This window comes from Sminthopsis crassicaudata, chromosome 4 (assembly GCF_048593235.1).
Source record: "Sminthopsis crassicaudata isolate SCR6 chromosome 4, ASM4859323v1, whole genome shotgun sequence".
In the NCBI taxonomy this organism is placed as follows: domain Eukaryota; kingdom Metazoa; phylum Chordata; class Mammalia; order Dasyuromorphia; family Dasyuridae; genus Sminthopsis; species Sminthopsis crassicaudata.
Window position 1 is genome coordinate 215,182,215 of NC_133620.1, and position 23,906 is coordinate 215,206,120.

Sequence of the window (23,906 nt, forward strand, 5' to 3'; positions counted from 1 at the left end):
CAAAAATAGTGAAAATAGTATGGCATCGTCCACACTTGGTCCTCACAGTCTACTCTCTGGGTACAGATGGATCTTTTCATCACAAGACCATTGAAACTGGTTTGAATCACAATCGAAAAGAGCCATGTCCATCACTATCAATCATTGTAAAATCATGCTGTGGCTGTGTACAATGTTCCCCTGGTTCTATTCACCTTAGTTAGCATCACTTCATATAAGTCTCTCCAGGCATCTCTGAAATCATCCTGATCATCTATAATATTTATATACCCTAACTTATTCTGTCCTTATTCTGTCCTTCTCCAACAGATGGACATTCACTCAGTTTCCAGTTCCTTGCCACTGCAAAGAGGGTTACTACATTTTTTTTTAACTTTTTTTTTTTTGCAAATGTGGATCCTTTTTCCTTTTTATGATCTTTTTGGGATACAGGGCTAGTAGAGACACTGCTGGAACTAAGGTTAAATAGTTTGAAAGTCTTTTGGACATAGTTCCAAATTACTCTCCTGAATAGTTGGATTAATTCACAATTCCACCAACAATGTATTAGTTTTTCTATTCTGGCATCCCCTCCCACATTCATAATTACCTTTTCCTGTCATCTTAGACAATCTGAGAGATGTGTAGTGGTACCTTGGAGTTGTCTTAATTTGCATTTCTTTGATCAATAGTGATTTGGAGCATTTTTCATAGAAATAGGAATAGTTTGAATTTCTTCATCTAAAATAATCTATTTGTATCTTTTGACCATTTATCAATTGGAGAATTTTAAATTAAAATATTAATAAATATATTTAACTTCAGTTATTTAGGATATAAAATGAACCAGTGTTTTATCAATTTAATAATAAAACATTATTTTATAGAGCTAATTAAAATAATAATAAAATCTATATGGATAAGCAAGAAATGACAAATTAATGAGTGAATAATTTTAAAAATTTAGGAATGAGGATTAGAGAAAGCATATGTCTACTTCTACTAAGAAGTCAATAAACCAATGTTCTATTAGCGAAAAATGAAAATCACAAAAAGTCAATCATTAAAAAACATTAGGTTTACAAAATGGTTAAATACAATATTTAATAAACCTAAATATTTCAATGCAACAAACAAAAACTTTTGAGGAAAAAAAGGGAATAAAATATCACAAAACAATTAGGCTTATGTCTGCACCTAATATTATAGAACATGATAAGCACCAAAAGAATAAAAGAGCAAAATCATACACACACACACACACGCACACACACACACACAGAAAAGCAATCAGGATATGTGAAACCTTGGACATGATTTAAAAATGAACAGTTTTAATGACCGTTGAATTTTTTTTTCTATCACCAAGATGAATAAAATTAAATTTAGGGCTTTAAATTTTACTTTTTATCAAATTTCTCCAATAAAAGTCTTCCATCTTAAATCTACATAAATTTATAAATATATAAAAATAAGATTCATTTGCAAATACATAAATGGTCAAAGGACATAGCTAGAAATAAATCAAAAGAAAATTAATCTAACTTACTAGTAATAAAATATTACAAATTTAAAATAACTTTCTACTTCATACTTGTATCAAAGATCATCCCTCCCTTCAAAATGACAATAGTTAGAGGGACTAAGGAGTTACAAGCACAATTAACCACCATATGAACAGAGAAGTGTTCCAATGGTTTGTAAATTAATTTGTAGTTATTCTCCAAACATCATTAAATTTGAAATATCTTTTATTTAGCAATGTTAGTACTGTATTTTTATCCCCAAAGAGATCAAAGAGAAAGCTCACACACACACACACACACACACACACACACACACACACACAGAATAGTATAAAAGAAAATTTCTATGATTTTAGGAATTGTAAAAGGGAGCAAAATTTAGAATGTAATGGGCAGAATCTTCAGGACAATTTATATACTGGCTACAGTTTTGTAAAAGACAACAACTATGAAAGACTTGAGGAATACTGATCTATGTAATGATCAAAAAGCACTTGAGAAAACATAATGAAGAATATTTCCCACATGTTCAGAAAAGATGATCAACTATTGACACAGAATGGAAAATACATTTCAGAGATAATACATTTCAGTTATACCAGACTATATTCATTATTTTTTGCTATGTAAATCTTTTTTTTTTTTTGGTTAGGAAATTAAGGTATGTATGTTTTTTGATTTGATAAATACTTAAAAGAAAGAAGTAAATAGAAGATTCATATTTCCCTAAGCATTCTTCTTTTTTATTCCTGCCTATATGACTATATTAAGTTTATGGATTACCATGGAGTTTGCTTTAAAAATAGCCAACAAAATTAAGAGAGTCATAAGGGCTTGAATAATAATAATAATTTAAAGATTTCAATAATGATGTTATTAAAAAAGCAAAATATTAATAAATGTAGATAATAACTCTAAAGTATTTATTTGAATTTTGGGGGAAGAGGGAGAGATTTGTCATCACTTTGTCAAATAAAGAGTGCACTCAATGTTTTCATTACCAGAACTTTGAAAGTTTATATTTGTCTTCAGACATGGGATGAGCTAGCCAATTTGTTTAACTTCAGAAATAAGCTTTTAAAAGCCTAAACCTGCAACTTGAAGAGTATCTCTTTTTACTTGAGAGAAAAAACACAATTAATCCAAGTTATGGGGATAAAATTAATTTCATTATGTTGTCATGTAAATTCATAGATAATTTTAAATGTTAAAAAAAAGGTGTTTAAAGCACCTTCATTGTAAAACAAAACCAAGGAACAAAATCAATATAATTTTTCTGAACTCACCAAAGTCTGAACAGTGTTACTTCATTTTTTTCTTGAATAGACTTTTATTTTTTTTTACAATTACATAACTAGACAATTTTTACCATTCATTTTTGTAAAATTTTTCATTTCAAATTTTTCTCTCTCCTCCCATCCCCTTTTCTGAAAATGGTAGGAAATTTGACATAGATTATACATATGCTATCTTGTAAAATGTAGCTCTGTATGAGTCATAGTTGTGAAATAAGAAAGAACAAAAGAAAAGAACAAAAAAATAAAATAGGTGAAAAGATATTCTACAATTTGCATTCAGAGATTATCAGTTCTTTATCTGGATGTAGATAGCATTATCCTTCATAAGTCCTTTGCATTTTTCTTGGGTCATTGTGTCATTGAGAAAATCTGAGTTATTCAAAGTTGAGCATCACACAAGTTGGCTGGTACAACAATTCTGTATACAATGTTCTCCCAGTTTGACTCATTTTCCTTTGCTCCAGTTTGTACAAGATTTTTTCCATTTTTTCTGAAATCTTTCTGTTGATCATTTTTTTATTAGACAATAGTATTCCATTCATTTTATAACAAATTTCTTATATGTATGTATATGATTTGATTATCAAATTATGTCAAATTAACCAATAGCTAATATATCTTACTGTTTTGTTTTGGCCTTGTTTTGTTTCCATAAAACCAGGCCCTAGATTTCTTTATTAACTCAACAGTTTGTAAGGACAAGTTTTATTTTGCTTTTGTTTTATTCTCCACTTTATTCATCTAATTTTTGATTTTCAGGATTTTCACTTGGGTACTTGGTTGTTTTTTTTTTTTTTTATGTTTCCATTTTCTTTTCTTGTTTTAGTTGCTTTACTAATTCACAAATCTTTTCCTCTTTTGTTGATGTAAATATTTTTTTTTATTATATATATATATTTTATAATATTATCCCTTGTATTCATTTTTCCAAATTACCCCCCCTGCCTCTATTCCCTCCCCCCGACGACAGGCAATACCATACATTTTACATGTGTTACAATATAGTCTAGGTACAATACATGTGTGCGAATATCATTTTCTTGTTGCACAATAAACATTAGAATCCGAAGGTACATGCAACCTGGGCAGACAGATATTAGTGCTAACAATTTTCATTCCCCTCCCAGTGTTTCTTCTCTGGGTGTAGCTACCTCTGTCCATCATTGATCAACTGGAAGTGAGTTGGATCTTCTTTATGTTGAAGATTTCCACTTCCATCAGAATACATCCTCATACAGTATTGTTGTTGAAGTGTACAGTGATCTTCTGGTTCTGCTCATTTCACTCAGCATCAGTTGATTTAAGTCTCTCCAGGCCTCTCTATATTCCTCCTGCTGGTCATTTCTTACCGAGCAATAATATTCCATAACCTTCATATACCACAATTTACCCAACCATTCTCCAACTGATGGACATTCATTCATCATCCAGTTTCTAGCTACAACAAAAAGAGCTGCCACAAACATTTTGGCACATATATGTCTCTTTCCGCTCTTTAGTATTTCTTTGGGAAATAATCCCAGTAGTAGCGCTGCTGGGTCAAAGGGTATGCACAGTTTGATAACTTTTTGGGCATAATTCCAGATTGCTCTCCAGAATGGTTGGATTCTTTCACAACTCCACCAGCAATGTATTAGTGTCCCAATTTCCCCACATCCCCTCCAACAGTCATCATTATTTGTTCCTGTCATCTTAGCCAATCTGACAGGAGTGTAGTGGTATCTCAGAGTGGTCTTAATTTGCATTTCTCTGATCAGTAGTGATTTGGAACACTCTTTCATGTGAGTGGATATAGTTTCAATTTCTTCCTCTGAGAATTGTCTGTTCATATCCATTGACCATTTATCAATTGGAGAATGGTTCGGTTTCTTATAAATTAGGGTCAGTTCTCTATATATTTTGGAAATGAGACCTTTGTCAGAACCTTTGTTTTTAAAAATATTTTCCCAATTTGTTACTTTCCTTCTAATCTTGTTTGCATTAGTATTATTTGTACAGAAACTTTTTAGTTTGATGTAATCAAAATCTTCTATTTTGTGATCAATAATGATCTCTAGTTCTCCTCTGGTCATAAATTCCTTCCTCCTCCACAAGTCTGAGAGGTAGATTATCCTCTGTTCCTCTAATCTATTTATTATCTCCCTCTTTATGCCTAAATCATGGACCCATTTTGATCTTATCTTGGTATATGGTGTTAAGTGTGGATCCATATCTAATTTCTGCCATACTAATTTCCAGTTTTCCCAACAGTTTTTTCCGAATAATAAATTTTTATCCCTAATGTTGGAATTTTTGGGTTTGTCAAAGATTAGATTGCTATAGATGTACCCTTTTTTGTCCTTTGTATCTAATCTGTTCCACTGATCTACCGGTCTATTTCGTAGCCAATACCAAATGGTTTTGGTGACTGCTGCTATATAATATAGCTTTAGATCAGGTACACTTAGACCACCTTCCTCTGAGTTTTTTTTCATTAGTTCCCTTGCAATTCTTGACCTTTTATTCTTCCATATGAATTTTGTTGTTATTTTTTCTAGGTCATTGAAATAGTTTCTTGGGAGTCTGATTGGTATAGCACTAAATAAATAGATTAGTTTGGGGAGTAATGTCATCTTTATTATATTCGCTCGGCCTATCCAAGAGCACTGAATGTCTTTCCAATTATTTAAATCTGATTTTATTTTTGTGGCAAGTGTTTTGTAATTTTTCTCATATAATTCCTGACTTTTCTTTGGTAGATGGATTCCCAAATATTTTATACTCTCAACATCTGTTTGGAATGGAATTTCTCTTTGTATCTCTTGCTGTTGCATTTTGTTAGTGATATATAAAAATGCCGAGGATTTATGTGGATTTATTTTGTATCCTGCCACTTTGCTGAAATTTTGAATTATTTCTAGTAGCTTTTTAGCAGAGTCTTTGGGGTTCTCTAAGTATACCATCATGTCATCTGCAAAAAGTGATAGTTTAATTTCCTCATTTCCTACTCTAATTCCTTGAATCTCTTTCTCGGCTCTTATTGCCGAGGCTAGCGTTTCTAGTACTATATTGAATAGTAATGGTGATAGTGGGCAACCTTGTTTCACTCCTGATCTTACTGGTAAAGGTTGCAGTTTATTTCTATTGCATATTATGCTTACTGACGGTCTTAAATATATGCTCCTGATTATTCTAAGGAATAATCCATTTATTCCTATACTCTCAAGAGTTTTTAGTAGGAATGGATGTTGGATTTTGTCAAATGCTTTTTCTGCATCTATTGAGTTGATCATATGGTTCTTATTAATTTGATTATTAACATGGTCAATTATATTAATAGTTTTCCTAATATTAAACCAGCCCTGCATTCCTGGAATAAATCCTACTTGATCATAGTGTATTATCTTGGAGATGATTTTCTGAAGTCTTTTTGCTAATATCTTATTTAAGATTTTAGCATCAATATTCATTAAGGAGATTGGTCTATAATTTTCTTTCTCAGTTTTCGATCTACCAGGTTTAGGTATCAGTACCATGTCTGTGTTATAAAAGGAGTTTGGTAGGACTCCTTCATCCCCTATTTTTTCAAATAATTTATATAACATTGGGGCTAATTGTTCTTTAAATGTTTGGTAGAATTCACATGTGAATCCATCTGGCCCTGGGGATTTTTTCCTGGGAAGTTGATTAATAGCTTGTTCTATTTCTTTTTCTGAAATGGGACTATTTAAGCAATTTATCTCCTCCTCTGTTAATCTGGGGAGCCTATATTTTTGGAGAAAGTCATCCATTTCACTTAAGTTATCAAATTTATTGGCATAAAGTTGGGCAAAGTAACTCCTTATTATTTCTCTAATTTCCTCTTCATTGGTGGAAAGATCCCCCTTTTCATTTGTAAGACTATCAATTTGATTTTCCTCTTTTTTTTTTTTTTTTATCAAATTTACCAAAGGTTTATCTATTTTATTGGCTTTTTCATAAAATCAACTCTTGGTTTTATTTATTAATTCAATAGTTTTTTTTACTTTCAATTTTATTGATTTCTCCTTTTAATTTTTGTATTTCGAGTATAATTTTTGGTTGGGGGTTTATAATTTGGTCTTTTTCTAGCCTTTTAAGTTGTAAGCCCAATTCGTTAATCTTCTCTTTCTCAATTTTCTTCAAATAAGCCTCTAAAGATATAAAATTTCCCCTTATTACTGCTTTAGCTGCATCCCAAAGATTTTGATATGATGTCTCATCATTATCATTATCTTGGGTGAAATTGTTAATTGTTTCTATAATTTGCTCTTTCACCCAGTCATTCTTTAAGATGAGATTATTCAGTTTCCAATTACTTTTTGGTCTATTTACCCCTAACTTTTAAATGAATGTAGCTTTTATTGCATTGTGATCTGAGAAGAAGGCATTTATTATTTCTGCCTTCCTACATTTAATTTTGAGATCTTTATGTCCTAATATATGGTCAATTTTTGTATAGGATCCATGAACTGCTGAGAAGAAAGTATATTCCTTCCTATTGCCATTCAGTTTTCTCCAAAGGTCTATCATACCTAGTTTTTCTAATGTTCTATTTACTTTTTTAATTTCTTTCTTGTTTGTTTTGTGGTTTGATTTGTCTAAATCTGAGAGTGCAAGGTTGAGATCTCCCACTATTATAGTTTTACTGTCTATTTCTTCTTGCAGTTCTCTTAACTTTTCCTTTAGAAAGTTAGATGCTATACCACTTGGTACATATATGTTTAGTATTGATATGGCTTCATTATTTATGCTACCTTTCAGCAGGATATAGTTTCCTTCCTTATCTTTTTTAAGGAGATCTACTTCTGCTTTTGCTTGATCTGAGATAAGGATAGCTACCCCTGCTTTTTTGGCTTTACCTGAAGCATAATAGGCTCTGTTCCAACCTTTTACCTTTACTCTGTATTTATCTCCCTGCTTTAAGTGTGTTTCCTGTAGGCAACATATTGTAGGGTTCTGCTTTTTGATCCAATCTGCTATCAGTCTCCGTTTGATGGGATCGTTCATCCCATTTACATTTACAGTTAAAAATACTAATTCTGTATTTCCTGCCATCGTATTATCCCCAGATTATACTTTTTTCCCTTGACCCCCCTGATCCCCCTCCCCGATATTTAATTTACAGACCCCCCTTGTGACGCGCAACCCTCCCTCTTTTTTTTTTTTTTTTTTTTAGGATCCCTCCCCCCTCCCTCCAAGTCCCTTCACTTATTCTCCTTTTCCTTTCCCCTTTTCCTCTCCCCCCTTTTAATGAGGTGAGAGAAAATTCTCTGAAAAACAAATATGTTAATTATTTACTCTTTGAGCCTCTTCTGATGAGAGTAAGATTCACACAATGATTCTCCCCCTCACTAAGTTCCCTCAGATATGGTGTATTTTCTATGTCTCTTCCTGGGATGTAGTTTCCCTCTTTTTATCACTCCTTCCCCTTTTTCTGAACCGACCTCCTTCCCTTTACTACACCCCCCTTTTTTTCTTTTATATCAGTAAAATCAATTTATCCTTGAGTATTTTTTATATACCCACAACAGAGTTACAGTTCTCAAGGGTTCTGTGTACCTTTTTCTGTTTCTCTTCAGTCTTGTGGATGTAGATCAAATTTTTTGTTTAAGTCTGGTTTTTTTCTTAGAAACATATAGAATTCCTCTGTTTCATTGAATGACCATCTTCTTCCATGGAAAAAGATTCTAAACTTAGCTGGGTAGTTCATTCTTGGTTGCAGTCCTTGATCTTTTGCCTTACGGAATATCAGGTTCCAGGCCCTTCTATCTTTTAATGTGGAGGCAGCCAGATCTTGGGTGACCCTTATTGTGGCACCTTGGTATTTAAATTGTATTTTTCTAGCTGCTTGCAGGATTTTCTCCTTTGTGTGGTAATTCTGCAGCTTAGCCACAATATTCCGTGGTGTTCTTTTTTTAGGGTCTATTTCAGAAGGAGTTCGATGAATTCTTTCCACATCTACTTTCCCTTCTGTTTGTATTATCTCTGGACAGTTCTCTTTGATAATTTCCTGTAAAATAGAATCTAGGCTCTTTTTTTGGTCATAGTTTTCTGGAAGTCCAATAATCCGCAGATTATCTCTCCTAGATCTATTTTCCAGGTCTATAGATTTTCCCAGTAAGTATTTGACGTTGTTCTCCAGCTTCTCATTTTTTTTGTTTTGTTTGACTGATTCTTGGGTTCTCTGTGAATCATTCATTTCTATTTGTTCCATCCTGACTTTTAAGGAGTTATTTTCTTCTTTCACAGTTTTTAGTTCTTTTTGTAAATGCCCAATTTCGTTTTTAAATGAATTATTTTGCTCTATTGAATTTTTTTCCATTTCCCTAATTTTTTTTTTGAGAATTATTTTCTTTTTCCAATTCAGAAATTCTATTTTCTTGAGACTTTTTTATCTTTTCCAATTCAGAAATCCTACTTTCCTGTGTTTTTTTAACCTTTTCTAATTCACTAATTTTGTTTCCCTGCATCTCCTGTGAATTCTTTATTTTTTCCAACTCCAATTTCAGGACGTTGTTATTCTCTATCATAACTTCCCTTTCCTTTCCCCATTTTTCTTCGATCTCCCTCAATTTTTTAAGAGCTTCTTCTAGGAGAGAGTTATGTGATGGGGGGCAGGAATCGTTCCCCTTTAGGTTGTTGTCTGCTGATTCTCTGCTGTCAACTTCCTCGGGGTTGGATACCCGCTCTTTCTCTGTATAGAAGGAATCTATGGTGTTTCTAGCTTTTTTGCTCATACTTAAAAAAATCTTTTGGGGTCTGTCCCTGGGGTAGGAAATTATTTACTTCTTTACCAGCTTCCTCCCAGACCGGATGGATGCAGCGGCCCCTGCGCCTGAGCTAAGATAGAGTTCTGGGAGAGAGTTCCCCACCCCCTCCCTGTAAGTGCCTCAGAGGTGATTAGCACTACTGTGCTTCCAGGGCGTAGAATAGTGAAGACAGCACAAAGCCCAGCCTATGTGTCTAGGTGGGGAGTGGATGTCTGCAGCAGGTGACGTGAGAAGCCCCTGCGCTCAAACTGGAAGTGTCTGCCAGAAACCGCAGTCCCTAGTTCAAAGGTTCCACTTCTCTGGGACTTCCTGGAGCTGAGTTCCACTCCCTCCAGCTAAGCTAGGCAGTGTGTGTTGCCTTGGGCCGTATCCACCCACTTGTCAGTCTCTTAACTATTCTCAGGAGGTAGCTGAGGCCACACCCCCTGGTGCCAAGAGTTCTGCTGAGTCACCCCCCTGATAGGGGAAAATCTAATTTGAGTTTTAAAATATTTTGGCTTTCTCTTCTGAACTGCTAAATAATTAGCAGAGAAGAGCTAACAGCCTGTGCCAGATTCCTTTACCTCAGTGGCTTCTCTGATCCCAGAGCCCTTCCCAGCGCAATGGGCACAGTGTGCCCCTACCCCACCGTCTGTGCTGGTCTTTCTTATTCCTCCCCTGAGAACTGCCCTTTCCTGTTGAAACTCCAGATTCTCTTCAGCTGGTAAGTCGTGCTTCCAGTCCTTGTGGTATCTATCAGTCCTGAGCTAATTTTGAGACTTAATTTATCTAATTGGTTTTGAGGGAGTGAGGACGTTCACTGAGTCGTGTGTTTCTTCTCTGCCATCTTGGCTCTGATGTAAATATTTAAAGAAATAAAATTTTCCCTAGGAACTTAAGAAACATTATTTCATTATTGTAATTTTCTTTTATAAAATTATTGCTTTTATTATTTGTTTTTTGACCTATTCATTCTTTAGGATTATTTAGTTTCTAATTTTTTCATAAGTAAGTGTAAGTGTAATGTCTATTGAATTAAATTTTGATAAGAATGAATTTAATATATTTCTTTTTTATTTGATTTTGAGGTTCTCTTATCTATTTTTGTATAAGGTCCATGTGTTGCTGAGAAAAATGTACAATTTGTCTTGGTTCCCATTTGTGTGGTCCAAAATTTACCTCCTTAATTATTTTTGTTGTTGTTGTTGGATTTATTGATTTCTGAGAGGAGACAGTTGAGGTGCCTCACTAATATAATTTTGCTATCTATTTCTTCCTTTAACTCATTTAACTTCTTCTTTAAGAATGTGAATGTTATACTACTTAGTACCTTTATGTCTACTTTTATTACTATTGCTTGGTACCTCTCATATCTGTTCTCATTTTTTTCTTCTATCCCTCTGATTTATCTTTTAAAGTCTCTTATGAGCATTTCCAAGAAATTTCTTTGGACTTGAATCCAATTTACCTCACACTTTGAGATTTCTTCAGTGGACATTCTGAGTTTGTGTTTTGATCTGACTTGTTGCCATAGTAGCTTTCTTTGGTTAAGGTTCTTTTCTGTGTCTTGCTTGTTGTCTTCTTTTTCTTTTGGTATTTCCTCTTTTGTTTTTCTTTTAAGGTGGAATTCTGCTTCTGGAATAGATATCCTTTTCAAGAGACTATCTAGAAAAATTGTGCTGTTATTCTGGAACCAGAGTTTACTATTTACTATAGAAATTAAAAGAATTTCACCTAACTAGCAAGCATAGAATCCACTCACCTTCTCTTTCTTTCCACAAGCTGTTGATGAAACCAATGACCTATTTCTGGAATTTTGTTTCTCTGACTTCCTCCAATTTCCCACATGATCAAAGGCATTTCTCACTTAGCAACAAGATGTTAGAAGTCAAATAAACTTTTTTTTTTTGACCCGTCAAAAAAAAAAATTAAATAAAATAATTTCACCTCCTAAAAGGAATCCCAAAGTAAAAACTCCAAGCAATAAAATAGCCAGATCCATATCCCACCCCACATCAGATCAAGAAGAAAATACATAAAGCAGCTAAAAAGAAACAATTCAAATATTGTGGAGTCACAGTAAGGATAATACAGAATTTAGCACCTTCTACCCCAAAAAGATTAGAAGACTTGGAATATAAAACTCTGGAGGGCAAAAAAGCTACAATTACAATCAACAATCACCTATCCAGCATGAGTATAATCATTCAAGGGGAAAATAGACATTTAATGAAAAAAAGGACTTTCAATCATTTCTGGTGAAAAAAACAGAGCTGAATAGAAAAATTGAACGTCAAATACAAGGTGCAAAAGAAGCTTTAAAAGGTAAACAAGAAAGAAAAATTATAAGTAATTAGGTAAGATTAAGCTGTTTGTATTCCTACATGGTAAAATTATATTTATAGTACCTAAAACTTTCTCATTATTAGAGCAATTAGAAGTAATATGCATACATAGAAAGCAGAGATGTGATTAAAACGTATTGATATAATTATTTTAAAAATAAATTAAGGCATGAGAAAGAAAAATTCATGGGGAGAAGGGGAAAAAGGGAGGTAGAATCTAATAAATTATCTGACATAAAAGGGATCTGAAGGAGATTTTACAGTGGAGGGGAAAATGGGGAAAGTAGGGAGGGGAGTTCAAAGAATTAAAATGCAGGGGAAATGCTCTGAAACACTAGTACTGAGAAAAAATTCAAATTACAATAAGTTTAAACTACATACTTACACTCATCAAATTGAACAATATGAGAGAAAAAGAAAATTACAACTTTTGGAAGGGAAATTAAAAGACTATTGTACCATTGGCTAACTTGTATAGTGATTCAGCCATTCTGGAGCGTCATCTGGATCTATATCCTAAGGGTTTTAAGACCATTCATACCTTTTAATCAAGCAATACCACTATTAAACCAGGATCCCAAAGAATTTTTTAAAGACAAGGACTATTTTGAACAAAAATATTTATTGCTATTATTTTAGTGGCAAAAATTGGAAATTGAAAGGATGTCTATCACTTTTGAATGGTTGAACAAGTTCTTGTATATGACTATGACAGAATACAATTGGGCTTTAAGAAATGATGAGTGGGGGGGACTTCTGGCCAAGATGGTGAAGAGGACACACACATCTGCTTAAGCTCTGCATTTTCTCTCAGAATAATTTATCTCATGTCAAGCCTTGGAATTAGTACTTGTCTAAAAATTAAATAAATAAATAAATAAATAAATAAATAAATAAATAAATAAATAAATAAATAAATAAATAGATAGATAAATAAATAAATAAATAAATATCAAGAGAAGATAGCCTCAAAATTCACCAGAAAAGGTCTATTTTTGCTCACAGGTGAGGACAGTTTTAGATCTGACACAAACTGAAGGCAGACAGCAGCAGCACAGCAGGCACAGTAAGGCAGGCAGCTCACAGCTGAGCAGACGGGGCAGGAGGAGGAAGGGGGTGATGTCAGTCGTTTCTGTGGAGAGAGTTTTAACACAGTGTTGTCTACTTTGCCCTGGCACCAAGCCAGTAGACAAGCAGAGAAGCTAAAAATACAGGAGGTGAAGACTATAACACCAAAAAGCTAACATCTCTAGGGACCTCACCCACTCACTCTGAGTGACTCAACATGCTCTCAGAAACTCAGAACAGAGACTCAGTACAGTTGTTGCTGTCCTGCTAGTGCCTTGCTGCTGCCCCCTACAGTCTGTAGAGGAAGCTACTCCAGCCCTCCTTCAAAAAAAACAAAAATACCCAGATGGTTTGTTTTTCTTGTTAGTTTGTTTTCTTTGACTCTTCATTGGCAAAATGAGTATAAATTAAAGCATACTCTAACTATTGATAGCTTCTATATGGATAGAGAGCAGACTTTAAACTTGAGGAGACTAAAAATAGCCTGTCTTCAGATGAATCCCCAAAGGGGATATAATCTGGTCCTCAATGCACAAGACTCTCATAGAAGAAATTAAAAAGGCTCTCACAAGAGAGCTAGAAGAAAACTGGGAAAAGGAAAGAGAAGCTTGACAAGAGAGTCTGGATAAATCATCCCACTCATTTAAAGATAGAGTGGATAAAGAAATCAAATCCTTAAAAAACAGAATTAGTGAGTTGGGAAAAGAAAATAGCTCTCTACATATTAAAATTGGAGAAATGGAAAAAAATTCCATAGAACAAAACAAATCACTGAAAAACTCAATTGGACAATTAGAAAAAGATTTTTAAAAAGTGAAGAAAATACTTCATTGAAAATCAGAATTGAAAGAATGGAATTGAATGACTCACAGAGATGCCAAGAATCAGTCAAGAAAAATCAAAAAAATGAAACAATGGAAAAAATGTCAAATAAATTTTTGGGAAAACAAGAGACCTGGAAAACAGATTCAGGAGAGACAATGTGAGAATTATAGGACTCCTTTAAAAATATGATGAAAAAAAGAGCTTGGACACTATTTTCTAGGAAATTATCAAAGAAAACTGTCCAGATGTTATAGAAATAGAGGGTAAAATAGAAATGGAAAGAATTCATCTATCACTTACTGAAAGGGAACCTAAAATAAAAATACCAAGAAATATAGCGGCCAAATTCCAGAACCATGAGACAAAGGAAAAATTATTTCAAGCTGGTAGGGAAAAAATTCAAATATGGAGGAGCCACAATAAGGATTACCAAGGATCTAGTAGTGTCCACATTAAAGGATTGAAGAGCATGGAATATGGCATTGAAAAGGCTAAGGGACTAGGTATGCAGCCAAAAATAACTTACCCATCAAAAATGAGCATCTTTTTCCAGGGAAGAAGATGGACATTCAATGAAATAATTGAATTTCATGTAATTTTTGACCAAAAAAAAGAACTAAACAAAAAGTTTCATCTACAAATATAGAACTCAAGAGAAACCTAAAAAAGTAAAAAGAAATATTGGGAACTATATTTCTGCTATAAAGATATATAAAGAAACATGTATACATTGTTCTGGAAACTGGAGGGAGAAAGGAAATTGTACCCAGAAAAGGGTAAAGTGGGGGTACTAAATCTCAAGAAGAGGCAAAGGAAACCTGTTATATCTGAGAGAAAGGATGGAGGGGAATGAATATAATGTGTATTGTACTGCCATCAGAATTGGCTTAAAAAGAAAAATATTAGAAATATTCCATTTATGGGGAAACTTCTCACACCTCATTGAAAAGTGGGTGTGGAAAAGTGAAAAGGGAACAAGTAAGCTAAACGGAAGGGAATACAGAAATTGTGAGGAAAAGGGATAAGATGAGGGAGGAACTCTAAGGTGGGGGAGGGATACTAAAAAGGGAGGGCTGTGAGAAGCAAGTGGTGCTGACAAGTTTAATACTGGGAAGGGGGGTAAGGAGGAAGGAAAAGAGAAAAGCATAAGCAGTATTTAATAAGATGGCAATTAATACAGAATTGGTAATTTTAACCATAAATGTGAATGGGGTAAACTTCCCCATAAAGAGGAAGTGTTAGCAGATGGGATTAAAAGTAAGAATGCTACAATATGTTGTTTGCAGGAAACACACCTGAAACAGGGTGATACTTACAACATAGAGGTAAAAGGTTGGAGCACAATCTACTATGCTTCAGGGGAAGTAAAAAAAAAAAAAAAAAAAAAAAAAAAGCAGGGGTAGCCATCCTGATCTCAGGTCAAGCAAAAGAAAAAATTGATTTAATTAAAAGAGATAAAGAGGAAATTAGAGCAATAATTAGGAGTTACTTTGTTCAATTTTATGCCAATACATTTGATAACTTAAATGAAATGGAAGAATACCTTCAGAACTATAGCTTGTCTAGATTAACAGAGGAAGAAGTAAATAGTCTAAATAGTCTCATTTTAGAAAAAGAAATAGAACAAGCTATAAACCAACTCCCTAAGAAAAAATCCCCAGGACCAGATGGATTTACAATTGAATTCTTCCAAACATGTAAAGAATTAACTCCAATGATATATAAACGACTTGAAAAAATAGGGATTGAAGGAGTCCTACCAAATTCCTTTTATAACACAGGCTTGGTACTGATATGTAAATCAGATAGGTTGAAAACAGAGAAAGAAAATTATAGACCAATCTCCTTAATGAATATTGATGCCAAAATCTTAAATAAGATATTAGCAAAAAGACTTCAGAAAATCATCCCCAGGATAATACACTATGATCAAGTAGGATTTATACCAGGAATACAGAGCTGGTTCAATATTAGGAAAACCATTAGCATAATTGAATATATCAATAACCAAATTCACAAAAAAACATATGTTTAAGTCAGATTAAAATAATTGGAAAAATATTAAGTTTTTTTTGGATAGGCCGAGTGAATATAATAAAGATGACAATATTCCCTAAACTAATCTATTTATTTAGTGCCATACTCATCAGACTCTCAAGAAACTATTTCAATTACCTAGAAAAAATAACAACAAAATTCATATGGAAGAACAAAAGGTCGAAAATTTCAAGGGAATTAATGAAAAAAAAAATCAAATGAAGGTGGCCTAGCTGTACCTGACCTAAAACTATATTTTAAAGCTGCAGTCATCAAAACCATTTGGTATTGGCTAAGAAATAGATTAATTGATCAGTGGAATAGGTTAGGTTCACAAGACATAATAATCAATAACTATTGCAATCCAGTGTTTGACAAACCCAAAGATGCTAACTTTTGGGATAAGAATTCATTATTTGACAAAAAACTGCCGGGAAAATTGGAAATTAATATGGCAGAAATTAGGCATGGACCCACCCTTAACACCACATACCAAGATAAGATAAAAATGGGTCCATGAATTAGGCATAAAGAATGTGATCATAAATAAATTAGAGGAACATAGGATAGTTTACTCTCAGACTTGCAGAGGAGGAAGGAATTTGTGACCAAAGAAAAAGTAAAAATCAATATTGATCATAAAATAAAAAAAAATTGATTACATCAAATTAAAAAGTCTTTGTAAACCTAATGCAAACAAAGTTAGAAGAGAAGCAACAAACTGGAAAAAACATTTTTACAGTTAAAGGTTCTAATAAAGGCTTCATTTCCAAGATATATAGAGAATTGACTCTAATGTATAAGAAATCAAATCATTCTCCAATTGATTAATGGTCAAAGGATATGAACAGACAATTTTCAGAGTTTGAAACTGAAAGTATTTCCACTCATATGAGTGTTGCAAATCACTATTGATCAGAGAAATGCAAATTAAGACAACTCTGAGATATCACTACATACCTGTCAGATTAGTAACATGACAGGAAAAAATAATGATGAATTGGAGGGGATGCAGAAAAGCTGGGAAATTGATGCATTGCTGTTGGAGTTGTGAAAGAATCCCACCATTCTGGAGAACAATCTGGAATTATGCCCAAAAAGTTATCAAACTGTGCATACCCTTTGATCCAGCAGTAGTGTTACTTGGCTTATATCCCAAAGAAATACTAAAGACAGGAAAGGGACCAGAATATTTGTGGCCCTTTTTGTGGTGGCCAATAACTGGAAAATGAATCAATGCCCATTAATTTGAGAATGGTTTAGCACATTGTGGTATATGAATGTTATGGAATAGTATTGCATGCAACTACAAAAGCTAGAAAAAGAACAAATTAAAAAAAAAAAAAAACCTTAATTAAATACAAAATTTGAAATTCTGAAAATAAAAGGGGAGAATGATAAAATTAAACATATAACAATTGAATTAAAAAGGAAGAATAATAAAATTGAACATATATTGAACATATAACAATTGAATTAATAAATAAAATAAAGAGTTGTTATACAAAAACTATAACAAGATAAAGTTCTAGATAATTTGATTGCAAAAAGGAAAGACAAAAATGAAATTTCTGAATACTTACAAAAATATAGATTTCTCAGATTAACAGAGGAGCAAATAAATTACTTATATAAAATATAAAATATTTAATGACTTACTTAAATTAATTATTTATTTATCGTATTACTTATTATTACTTAATTTATTAATTACAAATAAATTACCCATTTTAGAAAAAAATAAATTGAATTAATTGCCTAAGAAAAAATTTCCAGTATCATATGGATTTACATGTGAATTCTACCAAACATTGAAAGGACAAAATTAATTCCAATATTATGCAAACTATTTGGGAAAATATGAAAGGAAGGAATCCCATCAAATTCTTTTTATTACACAGAGATGCTGCTCATAACTTAAATCAGATAGAGTCAAAACAGAGAAAGAAATAAATTATAGATCAATTTTCCTAATGGATATTGATGCAAAAATTTAAATAAAAGTTTATTAAAGAGATTACACTAAGTTGTCCCCATAATAATACACCATGATCAAGTAAGATTTAAACCCCAAATGCAGGATTAGGTCAATATCATAAAAAAAACTATAAGCATAATATGACTATCTCAATAAATATAGAAAAAGTATTTGATAAAACCAAACGTCCATTCCTATTAAAAATACTAATGAGTATAGGAATAACTGAAGTTTTCCTTAAAATGATCAATAGCATCTATTTAAAGCCATCAACAAGCATAAAATGTAACGGGGATAAACTAGGACCATGTCCAAAAAGATCAGAGGTTAAATAAGGTTGCACACTATCACCATCATTATTCAAAAATGCATTAGAAATGTTAGCTTTGACAATAATAGAAAAAAAAAGATTAAAGGAATTAGATAAAATAAGGAGGAAAACAAATTATCACTCTTTGCAGATGATATGATAGTATGCTTAAAGAATCATAGAGAATCAACTAAAAAATTACTAGAAACAAATTACAACTGTATCAGAGTTGCAGGATAAAAAATAAATCCACATAAATCATCAGCATTTTTATACATTACTAACAAAGTTCAGCAATATACAAATAAAATTATATACAAATTATAAACAAATAAAAATTCCATCTAAAATATCTGTAGATGGTGCAAAATATTTGATAGTCTACCTGCTAAGACAAAGTCAAGAACTATGTGAACATAATTACAAAACATTTTCCACACAAATAAAGTCAGATCTAATCAACTGAAAAAAATAATAAGTGCTCATGGGTAAACTGAGTAAATATTATAAAAATGGCAATCCTAGCAAAATTAATCTACTTATTCACTTTTATGCCAATCAAGCTTCCAAGAAATTATTTTATAGATCTAGAAAAAATAATGGCAAAGTTCATCTGGAAGAACAAAAAGTGAAGAATTTCAAGGGAATTAATGAAAAAAATGTAAATGAGGGTGGCTGTAGTGTTCTGGTTGGTTTTCTGGAGGTCTTGGGACCAGCTTTTCTTTCATTAGAGTAATCACCACGAAAATAGCCAGGGATAAAGTCCAAATTCTTTATTATCTTCTTCAAAATCTTGTCTCCTTGCCTGGGGCTCAGGCTAGCTTTCTTGAGATCTTCTGGAATGTGTCTTGGTTTCTGTGGGGGAAGCAGGAGGATCACCACAATGATCTCCATCTTGAAGTCTGTCAGTCCAAAAGTTTGTGCTCCAGCCTCCAGCCACTGTCTTCTCCCAATCTGTTCCAGTCCTCTTCTGATTCTGTCTCACACTCTTTATGAGTCTGTATTTAGTCTCCCAGCAGAGCCACCAGGAGCCTGACCAAAGATGGAATGTCTCCTCTAGTCTTTGCTGGCTGTTATATACTCTATTATAATTACATTATCGTAGGTGTGAATCTTATAGAATAGGTGTGAATCTTGTAGAACTATATTAAGTACTAAGTACATGTACTGAACTTGAGAAGTATTAATCAAAATGTTAAACTAGATAACCATTGTCTCATCAATTCCACTGACTTAACACTGTGTAAGAATCCTAGTTTCAAGTACAGAGTGCTGGCCCATAAAAGCAGGCCTAGCTGTACCAGACTTAAAAATACATTATAAAGCAGTGGTCACCAAAACCATTTGATATTGGTTAAGAAATTTGTATTAACTATTCCATGATCGGGGAATAAGTTAGGTTCACAAGACACACTAGTCAATGACTATAGTTAATCTAGTGTTTGCTAAACCTAAAAACACCAGCTTTTTCAATAAGAAATCACTATTTCACCAAAATTGCTGGGGAAATTAGAAATTGGTATAGCAGAAACTAGGCACTGATCCACAACTAAAACCCTATACTAAGATAATATTGAAATGGATTCATAATTTAGACATAAGGGTGATCTTATAAGCAAATTAGAAGAATAAAAAATAGTCTACTTCTCAGATCTGTGGAGAAGGAAGGAATTTTTGGCTAAAGAAGAATTAAAATACCTTGTGGAATACAAAATGGATGATTGTGATTATAGTAAATTAAATTTTTTTTATAAAAACAGAACCAATGTAGACAAGATTATAAGGAAAGCACCAAACTGTGGGAAAAACATTTACAGTCAAAGGTTCTGATAAAGGCCTCATTTCTAAAATATATAGAGAATTGACACAAATTCATAAGAAGTCAAACCATTCTCCAATTGATAAATGGTCAAAGTATATGAATAGACTATTTTCAGATGAAGAAAATAAAACCAGGGAGGGGGCCAAGATGGCGGAGAAGATACATGCGAATTTGTAAGCTCCCTTCTGCCCTCATTACCAATTAGTTAAATCAGGCTAAAAAATAATGCTGGATTGATGGAAACCACAATGACTAAAAGCACAACTTACCAGCTGAAGGGAATCTGGAGTTTCAACAGAAAAGGTCAGTTCCAAGGGGAGGAAGAAAAAAGACAAGCACAGACGGTTAGGTGCTACCACACTGTGCCTATAAGCCTGGGGAGAACTCTGGGATCAGAGGAATCTGGCACAGGCTGTTAGCTCTTCTCTACTTATAAAACAGCAGTTCAGAAGAGAAATCAAGACACTTTAAAACATAAAGCCAGATCCTAGAACCACTCCAGGAAGTGACCTAACAGATCTTGGCATGACTGTGAAGCTGCCTTCTGCTGTCTGGGGCTTTACGTTGGGGTAGTTAAGAGCCTTAACAGCAGGGACACAGCCAGGGGCAACATCTAATCCACATAGTGCCGGGCTTAACCTGAGCTTGTGGAACTCTAGCAGATGTGGAATTTCCAGAGAAGCAGAACCTTTGAAATAGGGACTGTAGTTTCTGAACAGACACTTCCAGTTTGAGCCCAGGGGCTTTTCACATCAGCTGCTGATATCCATGCCCCATGGGACATATTGGCTGGATTTTGTGTCGCTGTTACTGTTCAGTCTTAAACCTCAGGGCAGTCGCTAGGACACACAGCAGGGTCCTTCCTTGGGCAACCCTCACAGCACAGCCGTGCTAATCATCTCTGAGGCATTTCTGGGGAGGGGGAGGGAAACTCACTCCCAGAGCTCTCTCTTAGCTCAGGAACAGGAGCCGCTGCATCCATACAGTCTGGGAGGAAGCTGGCAAATAAATAAATAAATTAATTAATTAATTAACTTCTTACTCAAGGGCAGACCCCAACAAATTTTTAACAATGAGTAAAAAGCTGAAGATAACAATTGATACCTTCTACACAGAGAAAGAGCACGTATCCAACCCCAAGGAAGTTAACAGTAGAGAGTCAGAAGATAAAAGCCAAAAGGGGAATGATACCTGCCCCCCATCACAAAACTCTCTCCTAGAAGAGACTATTAAAAAGTTAAGAGAGTTTGAAGAAAAGTGGGAAAAGGAAAGAGAAGATATGATAAAGAATAACAACTTCCTGAAAATTGAGTTGGAAAAAATAAAGAATTCACAGGAGATAAAGGGAAACAAAATTTGTGAATTAGAAAAGATTAAAAAATCACAGGAAAGTAGGATTTCTGAATTGGAAAAGATAAAAAATTCTCAAGAAAGCAGGATTTCTGATTGGAAAAAGAAAATAACTCTCTAAAAAATTAGGGAAATGGAAAAAATTCAATAGAGCAAAATAATTCATTTAAATAATCAATTAGGCATATACAAAAAGAACTAAAAAAATCAGCAAGAACAAATAGAAATGAATGATTCATTGAGAACCCAAGAATCAGTCAAACAAAAAAAAAAAAAAAAAGAAAAGAAAAGCTGGAGAAAAATGTCAAATACTTACTGGGAAAATCTATAGACCTGGAAAATAGATCTAGGAGAGATATTCTGAGGATCATTGGACTTCCCGAAAACTATGATCAAAAAAAGAGCCTAGAAATCATCAAAGAGAACTGTCCAGAGATAATAGAAACAGAAGGGAAAATAGGCATTGAAATAATTCATCAAACACCTTCTGAAAAAGACCCTAAAAAAAGAACTCCATGGAAAATCGTGGCTAAGCTGCAGAACTACCAAACAAAAGAAAAAATATTGCAAGCAGCTAGAAAAAAAAATTAAACATCAAAGTGCCACAATAAGTGTCACTCAAGATCTGGCTGCCTCCACATTAAAAGATTCAAAGGGCCTGGAACGTGATATTCCAAAAGGCAAAAGATCAAGGATTACAACCAAGAATAAACTACCCAGCTAAGTTTAGCATTTTCTTCCATGGAAGAAGATGGTCATTTAATGAAACCGAGGAATTACATTTGTTTCTAAGAAAAAAACCAGACTTAAACAAAAAATTTCATCTACATCCACAAGACTGAAGAGAAACAGAAAAAGGTAAAAAGGAACTCTTGAAAACTGTATCTCTGTTGTGGATATGCAGAAAGTTTGCATGGATAATTTGATTTTACTGATATAAAACAAAAGGGGGAGGAGTGAAGGGAAGGGGGTAGTATCAGAAAAAGGGGAAGAAGTGATAAAAAGAGGGAAAATACATCCCAGGAATAGGCACAGAAAATTTACCACATCTGAGGGAATTTAGAGAGGGGGAGAAACATTGTGTGAATCTTACTCTCATCAGAGTAGGCTCAAAGAGTAAATATTTGATATATTTGTTTTTCAGAGAATTCTCTCTCATCTCATTAAAAGGGGGGAGAGGAAAAGGGAAAAGGAAAAGGGGAATAAGGGAAGGGTACAAGAAAAGGGAAGGGACTAGGAAGGACTGGGGAGGAATACTAAAAAGAGGGGGCTGAGCACCACATGTGGGGTCTATAAATTAAATATTGGGGAAGGGTCAAGGGGAAGGGGAGTTAAGGGAAAAAAACATAATCTAGGGAAAATATCATGGCAGGAAATACAGAATTAGTAATTTTAATTGAAAATGTGAATGGGATGAACTCTCCCATCAAACAGAGACGGATAGCAGACTGGATCAAAAGTGAGAACCCTAAAATATGTTGTTTACAGGAAACACACATAAAGCAGGGAGATATATACAGAGTAAAGGTAAAGCAGAATCTATTATGAAGCAAAAAAGCAGGGTAGCCATCCTTATCTCAGATCAAGCAAAAACAGAAATTGATCTAATTAAGAAAGATAAGGAAAGAAACTATATCCTGCTAAAAGGTAACATAAACAATGAAGCCATATGAATACTAAACATTTATGCACCAAGTGGTATAGCATATAACTTTCTAAAGGAAAAGTTAAGAGAGTTGCAAAAAGAAATAGACAGTAAAACTATAATAGTGGGAGATCTCAAGCTTGCACTCTCAGATTTAGACAAATCAAACCACAAAACAAATAAGAAAGAAATTTAAAAGATAAATAGAACATTAGAAAAACAAGGTATGATAGATATTTTGAGAAAACTGAAAGGTGAAAGAAAGGAATATACTTTCTTCTCAGCTGTTCATGGAACTTATAAAAAATTTGACCATATATTAAGACATAAAGATCTCAAAATTAAATGCAGGAAGGCAAAAATAATAAATGCCTTCTTCTCAGATGACAATGAAACAGAAGCTACATTCAATAAGAAGTTAAGGGTAAATAGACCAAAATATAATTGGAAACTGAATAATATGATCTTAAAGAATGACTGGGTGAAAGAGCAAATTATAGAAACAATTAATAATTTCACCCAAGATAATGACAATGACGAGACATCATACCAAAATCTGTGGGATGCAGCTAAAGCAGTAATAAGGGGAAATTTTATATCTTTTAAGGCTTACTTGAATAAAATAGAGAAAGAGAAGATTAATGAATTGGGCCTTCAACTTAAAAAGCTAGAAAAAGACTAAATTAAAAACCCCCAACCAAAAATCAAACTTGAAATACTAAAATTAAAAAGAGAAATTAATAATATTGAAAGTAAAAAAAAAAAAAACTATTGAATTAATAAATAAAACCAAGAGTTGGTTTTATGAAAAAGCCAATAAAAAAGATAAATCTTTGGTAAATCTGAACAGAAAAAGGAAGGAGGAAAATCAAATTGTTAGTCTTACAAATGAAAAGGGGGATCTTTCCACCAATGAAGAGGAAATTGGAGAAATAATGAGTTACTTTGCCCAGCTTTATGCCAATAAATTTGAT